Source organism: Chrysemys picta, chromosome 5 (assembly GCF_011386835.1).
Source record: "Chrysemys picta bellii isolate R12L10 chromosome 5, ASM1138683v2, whole genome shotgun sequence".
Lineage (NCBI taxonomy): Eukaryota > Metazoa > Chordata > Testudines > Emydidae > Chrysemys > Chrysemys picta.
Window position 1 is genome coordinate 112,652,831 of NC_088795.1, and position 9,358 is coordinate 112,662,188.

A 9,358-nucleotide genomic window follows, 5' to 3' on the forward strand; every position below is an offset into this window, starting at 1 on the left:
TTGTCCACTGTCCAAAAACACTCATTTGGAAATGAGACTTGAGTCAATTAGAGGTCTCTGTGTTCATGTTCAGCACCCCCTGTCTGTCACAGGACTGGGGCCGGACTTACCGCACCACTCAAATTCATAGGTATGGGCTAAGACATACTGACTGCGGTTCTCTAGAGTGAGAAGATGGCTGGAAGTGTGGTCAACATCAGCTGATATACTTTGGGACATTTGGCATAGTACACACATTAACGAAAGCAGTATTTTGCCTATCGTCTTCCTCCTAGTAGTGGCACTGTGACCTCCTCATTGTTCCATGGCATGAACCAAACCTCATGAGTTTGCTAGAGTTCTTATGAGAAAACACCTTTCTGTTGTGGTTTTATGGTATTTCTGGTCCTCCTGCTATTTAGAATCTGGATTGGAACAAATGTAAAATGATGAGGATAGAGAAGATGGGGGCCCAAACTGAACTCTGGATATGAACACCCCTGAACTTTTGAAGTTCAGATGAGGGTCTGAACTTCATACTAGCTTTACCTGTAAAATGAGATAATCCAAAACTAGATCAGAATATCTCTCTGCTTCTACCACATGCAGATTTGGATCTGAAGTGCATGGTTGGGCCTAATTCTTCATATTTAAAAAAAAAAACAAAAAAAAAAACTAATTCAATTAAATGTGGCCAGAAAAAAAGTTTCCCAAAAATGTCATATGAGAACAGATCACAAAGCAAAGTAGCAACAAACTTAACTGCAAAGGATTGTTAGCTCTCCCAGTTTATATTCTCTTCATGCGGTAATGTACTGTACAGCCTGTAATATTTCCCTGGACTACCATGTAGAAAGCATTGTGCATAAAAAAAGGAAAATTGAAAAGGAAGCAACAGATCAGGGCTGATAAAAAATATGAAGAGCTCTAAATATTGGAAGGATAAGTAAGACTAAGAAAATCATGGGCTGCGATTTTGTTGTGGAAATTGCAACTTTCAGCATTCACTGCAACATTGCCACAAATTTGGGTGAATTAACCAATGAAAAGTATCCATTTTTTAAAAAGTATGATATTTTGCACCTATAGAAAACTGATGCACTTAGTCATGGTAAATTTGATTGATTTGCAGAGAATTTTATATAATGGAGTCACCACTAACAAATATGATTATATCAATTTCTGAAACATTTGTGAATTACAACTCTTAGCCAAGCCAAAATTATGCAGTGAGATCTTTTGTGGAAATAATCCACGTGTGTTTAATAGGCCCAAGAATTTATAGCAGAATAACAGGTGGAGGGAATATGCGTTATTGCTCCCACCTCTTTCTCTTCCTCCCTGTATCAGCTATCCAGAATGCAGCTAGCCACTGTCTGTGTGGGAGGGAGGTGTTTCATTCTAATCCTTGTGGTGTTTGACTGATATCTGAAAACTGTTGCAGAAGTCAATAGCAAATGTCACTCATGACTTGGATGCCTGTCAGACACACTCATTCCTAGAGTTTGACACACCTTATCCTAAGGATTTGCTCTGCAAACAGTTATCCAACATGGCCAGCCCTTGAACACTGATGGTTTTTTTGTGAGAGAATTACAGAATCTTACAGCAGAATTGTGAGCAATCTTCAAAAATGCCAGTAGAGGGCAGAAACTTGCAGTACATGGGAAAGACCTCCTTTTTACTCCCCTGAATATATGGTTATTTAACAGTCTTTGAAATGCTCTTTTGGGCAGTGAGGAACCCTCAGCTATTTCAGCAAAGACTATGGCATGCTCTCCCCTTCTTTCTTCCCCCTCCCCTCCCCTCCCCTCCCCCCCCGCTTTGTTGTCCCTAGTTCAAGTTTTCTGGCCTTTCAGGACACTGTGCAAGACCAAGCTCCCACTACTTACCATTCTCCCCATGAGGCTCCTGCTGCTCTTCCCTGTGAGGCTCCCAGACCCATCCCCCTTCAAGAGTTTCCCACTATTCTCACCCCTTCCATCTTCCTCTTGAAAACAAAATTTAAAAAAATGATTGCTGCTACTCCCAGCCCCAGGGTGCCATGGCTGTGGAGGAGGCACTGCAGTGGCGTGTGCCATTACAGCAATGAGTTGTTGACAGGTTATCAGCAGTTGCATTTTCAAAACACGTTCTGTCATGCAGCTTCGTTCAAGGGCCTAGACATGTCTGGGATGGGAAGAGGAGCATTTAACTTTGACGCTGCTTGTAAGGAGGGCAAGAAGTTGCAGCGTGCCTGCGCCCAAGTCAGGGGAAACAGCTTATTTTCAGAAGTCAAGAGTTAACAAGAATGCAGAATTTGGGTAGAAGGCAGGTTTAGTGATATCATTTACATTTGAAGGAGCTGAAATCTGGTTTAATTCTTAAACAAGTGGCCCTAGGAAGTAGATAATATCACAACGATGTTACTTCGGGGTGGGAACACAAAGCAGCCAGCCACACAATTGCTAGTGATATAATTTGAAAGTTGTTGTTCTGAAAATATAAGCTACCTTAGGCAATGGTGGTTCTTTTCTTTGTATATTTCCTTTTTGACACCATTACCATTTTGTTTACATTATTCATTGTTCAAGAACAGCAGCAGAATCTAATAACATCTATGCAGCCTATGCCCATAACTTCTATGTGGCCTAGAGGATAGATCACTGGCGTAGGACTCAGGAGAACTAAATTCTATTGCTGATTCTGCCAGTGAGCTGCTGAGTGACTGTGGACAAGTAATTTCATCTCTCTATACCTCAGTTTTCCCCTCTATAAAATGGGGTTAATGATTCCTCTTCTGTACAGCACATTGAGATCTACTGCTGGAAAGCACTATATACAAACTAGGTATTTTTTTCCACAGATTCAGTATACGTACACACAAACTTTTTTAGTGAACCAGTTTCTTTCTGGGAAGGGAAATTAAAGGTGTAATTGGTGGCCCCAACTTACATCACTTCAATCATTTTTTCATTGACAGGTATGTACAGTAGTTGCAAATCGATGGTAATGATTTACCAACAGTTGCCACACAATGGTAATTGAGATACTACTGGTTTCAGAGTAACAGCCGTGTTAGTCTGTATCCGCAAAAAGAAGAACAGGAGGACTTGTGGCACCTTAGAGACTAACAAATTTATTAGAGCATAAGCTTTCGTGGACTACAGCCCACTTCTACAGCATCCGAAGAAGTGGGCTGTAGTCCACGAAAGCTTATGCTCTAATAAATTTGTTAGTCTCTAAGGTGCCACAAGTCCTCCTGTTCTTCTTTTTGAGATACTACTGTTATCTTTGGGCTTGTCTACATGGCCCCATAGTGTAGTATCTCAGACAGTATTGTATAGTAAGTGTTAACCTTTTTTCTTGTTACCACTAAAGCTTAAATCTAAACACTTTGTGGTTTTGGAAGGAATCATTACTGCCTCCACTGCAGAAAGCGAGTCCCATGCCCACACCTTGCAGTGACAAAGCTATATTAGCAGCATGTGTGGTCCATAGTAGACCCCTGTGATTCAGATGAGCTAATACAAAAGTTGCCTCTTTCATGTGAGACCATGCACCTGCAACATATGAAAAATATGCTCTCATAGTTAAGAGCCACATATCTTTGGCTGGATGAGTCTTATGAACATATTAAAGATACTTGATAGCCATGCAGAATGCAAATGTCCTTGAATTTCTGTCACTTCAAGAATCTTAAAATGCCAGGGACTTAGCTGTCCAAAATTATAAATGCTGTCCTAGCCAGCAGGGAGTAGTTATGTACAATTAAAATAAGTGCCAGTTTGTAGCCAGGTAGAGAAATGTCTCATTTATACTATCACTGGATACTCTATGCACATGTCTGTTGCAACTATTCAAAGGGAACAGTCCTCAATCCAGAAACTATCAATGTCTCATTTTTCCATAATAGATGATAAATATCTTTAATGTGAGTAATTTAAGTGAATAGCAAGTTTTGTTTTTTTACAGCAATAAAAGAAATGCTAATGATTTGCAAATTTAGGTCCAAATCCTACTAACCTTTACTCCTGCAAATCTTTTGTCACCTAAGCAGTTGATATTCAGGTAAGTAATGCCATTAACCAAATGAGGCTACCTACCAGAGTAAGGATTACTTATGTAATGCTGGGAGCCTGGGAACAAACAAGAAGAATTGAAATTGACCATTTATGATTTTTATTTAGTTGATATTACTGAAACTTGGTGGGATGATTCCCATAATGTTAAAATCCATGGTTATAACTAGGGCTGTTGATTAATTGCAGTTAACTCATGCGATTAACTCAAAAAATTTAATCTTGATTAATCACAGTTTTAATTCTACTGTTAATAGAATACCAACTGAAATTTAACAACTATTTTTGGATGATTTTCTACATTTTCAAATATATTGATTTAAATTACAATGCAGAATACAAAGTACGCAGTGCTCACTTTATATTATTTTTATTATAAATATTTTCACAGTAAAAATGATAAAAGAAATAGTATTTTTCAATTCAGTACATACAAGTACCATAATGCAATCTCTTTATCGTGAAAGTGCAACTTCACAAATGTAGATTTTTTTTGTTTGTTACATAACTGCACTCAAAAACAAAATAGTGTAAAACTTTAGAGCCTACAAGTCCACTCAGTCCTACTCCTTGTTCAGCCAATTGGTAAGAGAAACAAGTTTGTTTACATTTACTGGAGATCATGCCGCCGGCTTCTTATTTACAATGTCACCTGAAAGAGACAGGTGTTCGCATAGCACTTCTGTAGCCAGCATTGCACGGTATTTACATACCAGATATGCTAAACATTCATATGCCCCTTCATTTTGCTGTCACCATTCCAGAGGACATGCTTCCATGCTGCTGACACTCATTTAAAAAAAAATGCATTAATTAAATTTGTGACTGAACTCCTTGGGGGAGAATGTATGTCCCCTGCTCTGTTTTACCTGCATTCTGCCATTTATTTCATATTATAGCAGTTGTGGATGATGACCCTGCACATTGTTCATTTTAAGAACACTTTCACTGCAGATTTGACAAAATGCAAAGAAGGTACCAATGTAAGATTTCTAAAGATAGCTACAGCACTCAACCCGAGGTTTAAGAATCTGAAGTGCCTTCCAAAATCTGAGAGAGAGGAGGTGTGGCATATGCTTCCAATGCGGAAACGAGAAGCTGGATATGAGTCAACAGTGTGCCCTTGTTGCCAAGAAGGCTAACAGCATTTTGGGCTGTATAAGTAGGGGCATTGCTAGCAGATCAAGGGACGTGAGCATTCCCCTCTATTCAACGTTGGTGAGGCCTGATCTGGAGTACTGTGTCCAGTTTTGGGGCCCACCCTATTAGAAGGATGTGGAAATATTGGAGAGAGTCCAGCGGAGGGCAACAAAGATGATTAGGGGGCTGGAGCACATGATTTATGAGGAGAGGCTGAGGGAACTGGGATTGTTTAGTCTGCAGAAGAGAAGAATGAGGGGGGATTTGATAGCTGCTTTCAACTACCTGAAAGGGGGTTCCAAAGAGGATGGATCTAGACTGTTCTCATTGGTACCAGATGACAGAACAAGGAGTAATGGTCTCAAGTTGCAGTTGGGGAGGTTTAGGTTGGATATTAGGAAAAAACTTTTTCACAAGGAGGATGGTGAAACACTGGAATGGGTTACCTAGGGAGGTGGTGGAATCTCCTTCCTTAGAGGTTTTTAAGATCAGGCTTGACAAAGCCCTGGCTGGGATGATTTAGTTGGGGATTGATCCTGCTTTGAGCAGGGGATTGGACCAGATGACCTCCTGAGGTCCCTTCCAACCCTGATATTCTATGATTCTTCCCGCACTACTCATAAGGTCTAGACACCAAACAGTCTTACAAATCTAATATTAATCTTAACAATACTAACATAGAGATAAGCCAGACTCGTCTCCACCTATGTACCTGTCAGTGTTCAGTGAGTTCTTGAGCCTTGGCATGAGCTGGTACCTGGTCTACCAGTGACTACTCTGTACTTGAACTCACTTAAAACCTCTTTTTGTTAATAACTTTGTTTACTTTTAATCTAAACCAACTCAGTGCTGTGTTTGAATCAAAGTGATTGTTAACGATAAAATAATAAACTGTGTTTTTGTCTCTTTAAAGGAGCAAGGAACGTTATTACTTCTGAGTGTTCCAGGAAATGGCTGGACACTGCAGGGCAGACTGTTTTGGGGGAATTTGGGACTGGAGGTGTGTTGGGGTCACCCTTCAAGTAATTACCAAGGCTGCTGGAGATCAGGGTGGGGCAGTTGTGCTGTAGGCAGACTGCTGGGGTGAGAGTACTGACCCAGAGCTGCACAGTACACAGACACTCAGGGAACTGCATGTTTGTCTGCTGGTTGTTGGGGTCCGGGCTGTGAGCCACAGTAGCAAAGCATTTAAGGTACCCAGGGTTATAGTGCAGGTGGTGATGCAAGCTCTCATTGGCCTCGGTTGAACCCCAAAACACGATAATGGCCAAAAAGCCACAATCAATGGAAAAGGCCATTATGACTCTGAAAAAGATTGGGGCGGGGATGGGGGTTGGTTAATCAGTTGAATATGTGTTTCTAGTGCAATGCTGTAGCCATAAGAGCTAATGCAATCCCTGGATGCACAAACAAGTAGGAGTAGAGAGGTTATTTTACCTCTTTATTTGGCACTGGTGCAACCGCTGCTGGAATATTGTGTCCAGTTCTGGTGTCCACTATTCAAGATGGATGTGGATACATTGGAGAGAGTTCAGAGAAGAGCCATGAGAATGATTAAAGGATTAGAAAACATGCCTTAGAGTGATAGACTCAAGGAGCTCAGTCTTTTCAGATAGATAGAGAAGGTTAAGGGATCACTTGATTACAGTCTTTAAGTACCTACATGAGGAACAATTGTTTAATAATGGGTCCCAGCTCCTCCCCCATCCCCAGTTCTGCCTCCAGCCCAAGTTCCTCTGCTGAGCCAACTGTGCTGTAATGGTGGGGGGAGGGGAGGAGGCAGGGGGACAGATTCCATTACTGGTAGGGGGTGGGCATGACAGGAAAAGTTTGGGCACCACTGCTGTAGGCTCTTTGCCTGGAACCATGTATTGATGGCCACTCTCCCTGTCTGCATTTCCAAATAAAGAGGGGGCTGGGGGCATGAGTCTGCCTACACACTCATATGTGTTCACGTAGTACAGCGTGAGCAAATGCTTCAAGTAGCAGTTGGCCTCAAGAGTTAAACAATTTAAAAAGGAACCCACCTGTATAGAAGTCTTTCAGCACGCGGAAGAGGTCTGATGGATGCCTTACCTAGGAGCTGTATTGTAAAACAAGGCACTAACTGACCCCTTCATCCTTTGATACCTTTTAAAATATTGTAACACAGCCACTGTTTCAGGTTCCTTAGTAATCCTGTCTAGTGTGGACTGGATTCTTAAATGAACTCCTAATTCCTAACCCTGACTGTCTCATCATTACTGTAGCATTTCAGACAAGGAGCACTGAAGACTGAGTGATCCTACTCTTATTTTTCTGTCTACTAGGTAAGGGGATGGAAAATGGTTACAGTCAGTGCTGTCTCTTCTTCAGTCAAGGCTACTGTGCTTATTGCTTCTGCCAGCGCCATTTCTCAGGATTCTAAATACATCCCTAAATATAGGCTCTCCAGCTGGCAGACCTACAAAATGGTCTGGCCAATGGTCATCTTAAAGTAAAACATTTCTAAAAGCTGGAACAAATGCGTAGTACATTCCCATTGTATGATGCAGCCATTTCACTTAATAATCCTCAGGAAGGGGGCCAAACCCGAACAATTGCTGTAGATCCTCATGCATTCTGTAGCTTTCATGCGGAGGCTCTGAATGCAGCTAAACGTATCATGATTAGAAAAATACTTAATGCTTCGGGTTCTCTCAATAAAAAGGCTATGAAAGGCTGTAGTTATGGGGTAATTTCATAGTTTGAAGCACAACCGACAAAAATGGGTATTGATCTCAAATAGTTCTGTTCCATTTGCTCAGTATTAATTATTCCCCTTTCTGCCATTAAAATGTTTTTTCCCATTTGTTCAATGGAAACTATTTAAAACATTTATTTGCGGTTAAATGAGCCCTGATTGTATTCTCTGAGGCAGCTATTACTATTACAGGTTGTTGTTTTGTATTTTTTTTAAACTGGAGTACAATTGTTAATGAGGAGAGAGGCCCTCTAGTGTATGGGAGCTCACATTAGAGGCTAATGAACATATTGGTATATTGTATTAGGGCGTGTGAGAGCGGCACTACAAGCTGAGAGAACATTGATCAGACTGTGAAAGCAGCTGAGTAAAGCATGGCGTGAAGTAGAAAGGGCATCTAGGGATATAACTAAAAGGGATTTATCATGAAAATCTGAAGCTGAAAATATTGAATGTTGCTTAGAGAACTAGTTTTCACTTTATTTTAAAGCACTAATTGAACTCTTCTGAGCAAATAGGGCTATAACATTCCTCCAGCCTTAGCAACCCAACCCCAAAATTATAAAGTAAGAGCTAGAACTTCACCTCTGGCTGCAATCTCATATACTGAGCAGGACAGAGCCAGTTTTTGGATGGAGGCCTCCAATTGCAAAACCCCATTGCTTCAGGACGTGTTTTTGATGATACATTTGGTGCCACCATTCCCTGAGTCTGTACAAAATGAATGCTACAGCACTGTATTAGCGGGCACTGTGTAGCTGCATATACTGCCATTTGGATAAAGTGTACAACTCATGGGCTAAAATACTTTTGATCACTAAGAGTGGGATCTCCAAAGGAACTTATATACTAAACCCACATTTGTGTTAGATAGGGGGGGTTCCCAGGTCCCAGCCACACATCATTGCAAAAACACCAGCCCTCCCTCCTAGGGGGCTAGAGTTAACTCCTGGAATAAGCACCACACACTACAAGAGAACCACACTCCTATTTAACCCAAGCAAAGCCAGGAGTAGCCCCAGGTCAGGATCTCTGGCAGGAGTTACATACACAGTCTCCCCTGTCCCTGATACAGCATACAGCCTGTAGTTCCCACCCCTTCCTCTCTCATGCCTGGCTAGACACACAGACTCTTTGCCCAATGCCAACACAAACCTCTGCTTGGGTCAGTCCAACCTGTCCATGTGCTCTGATGCTGGCATGTGTTGTGTGCTCAAACTGGTGGGTGTTGCTATGTGGTCTCATCTGTCCTGTCGGCTTCAGGCTGTATATCCGTAAGAGAACCCTTTTGCAAACACTAGTGCAGTGGCTGGCTCTCCTCCAAGCAGCTTGTAGTTCAGTCTCTTCACCCCTGCACTCTTTGTGTCTCTCTGCCCCAGCTCAACCCTGCTTCTTCTTCTCCAGTCCTCTTTCTTTGTTCTCTCTCCAAATCTTCCTGCAATTTTTTCCCATCCTT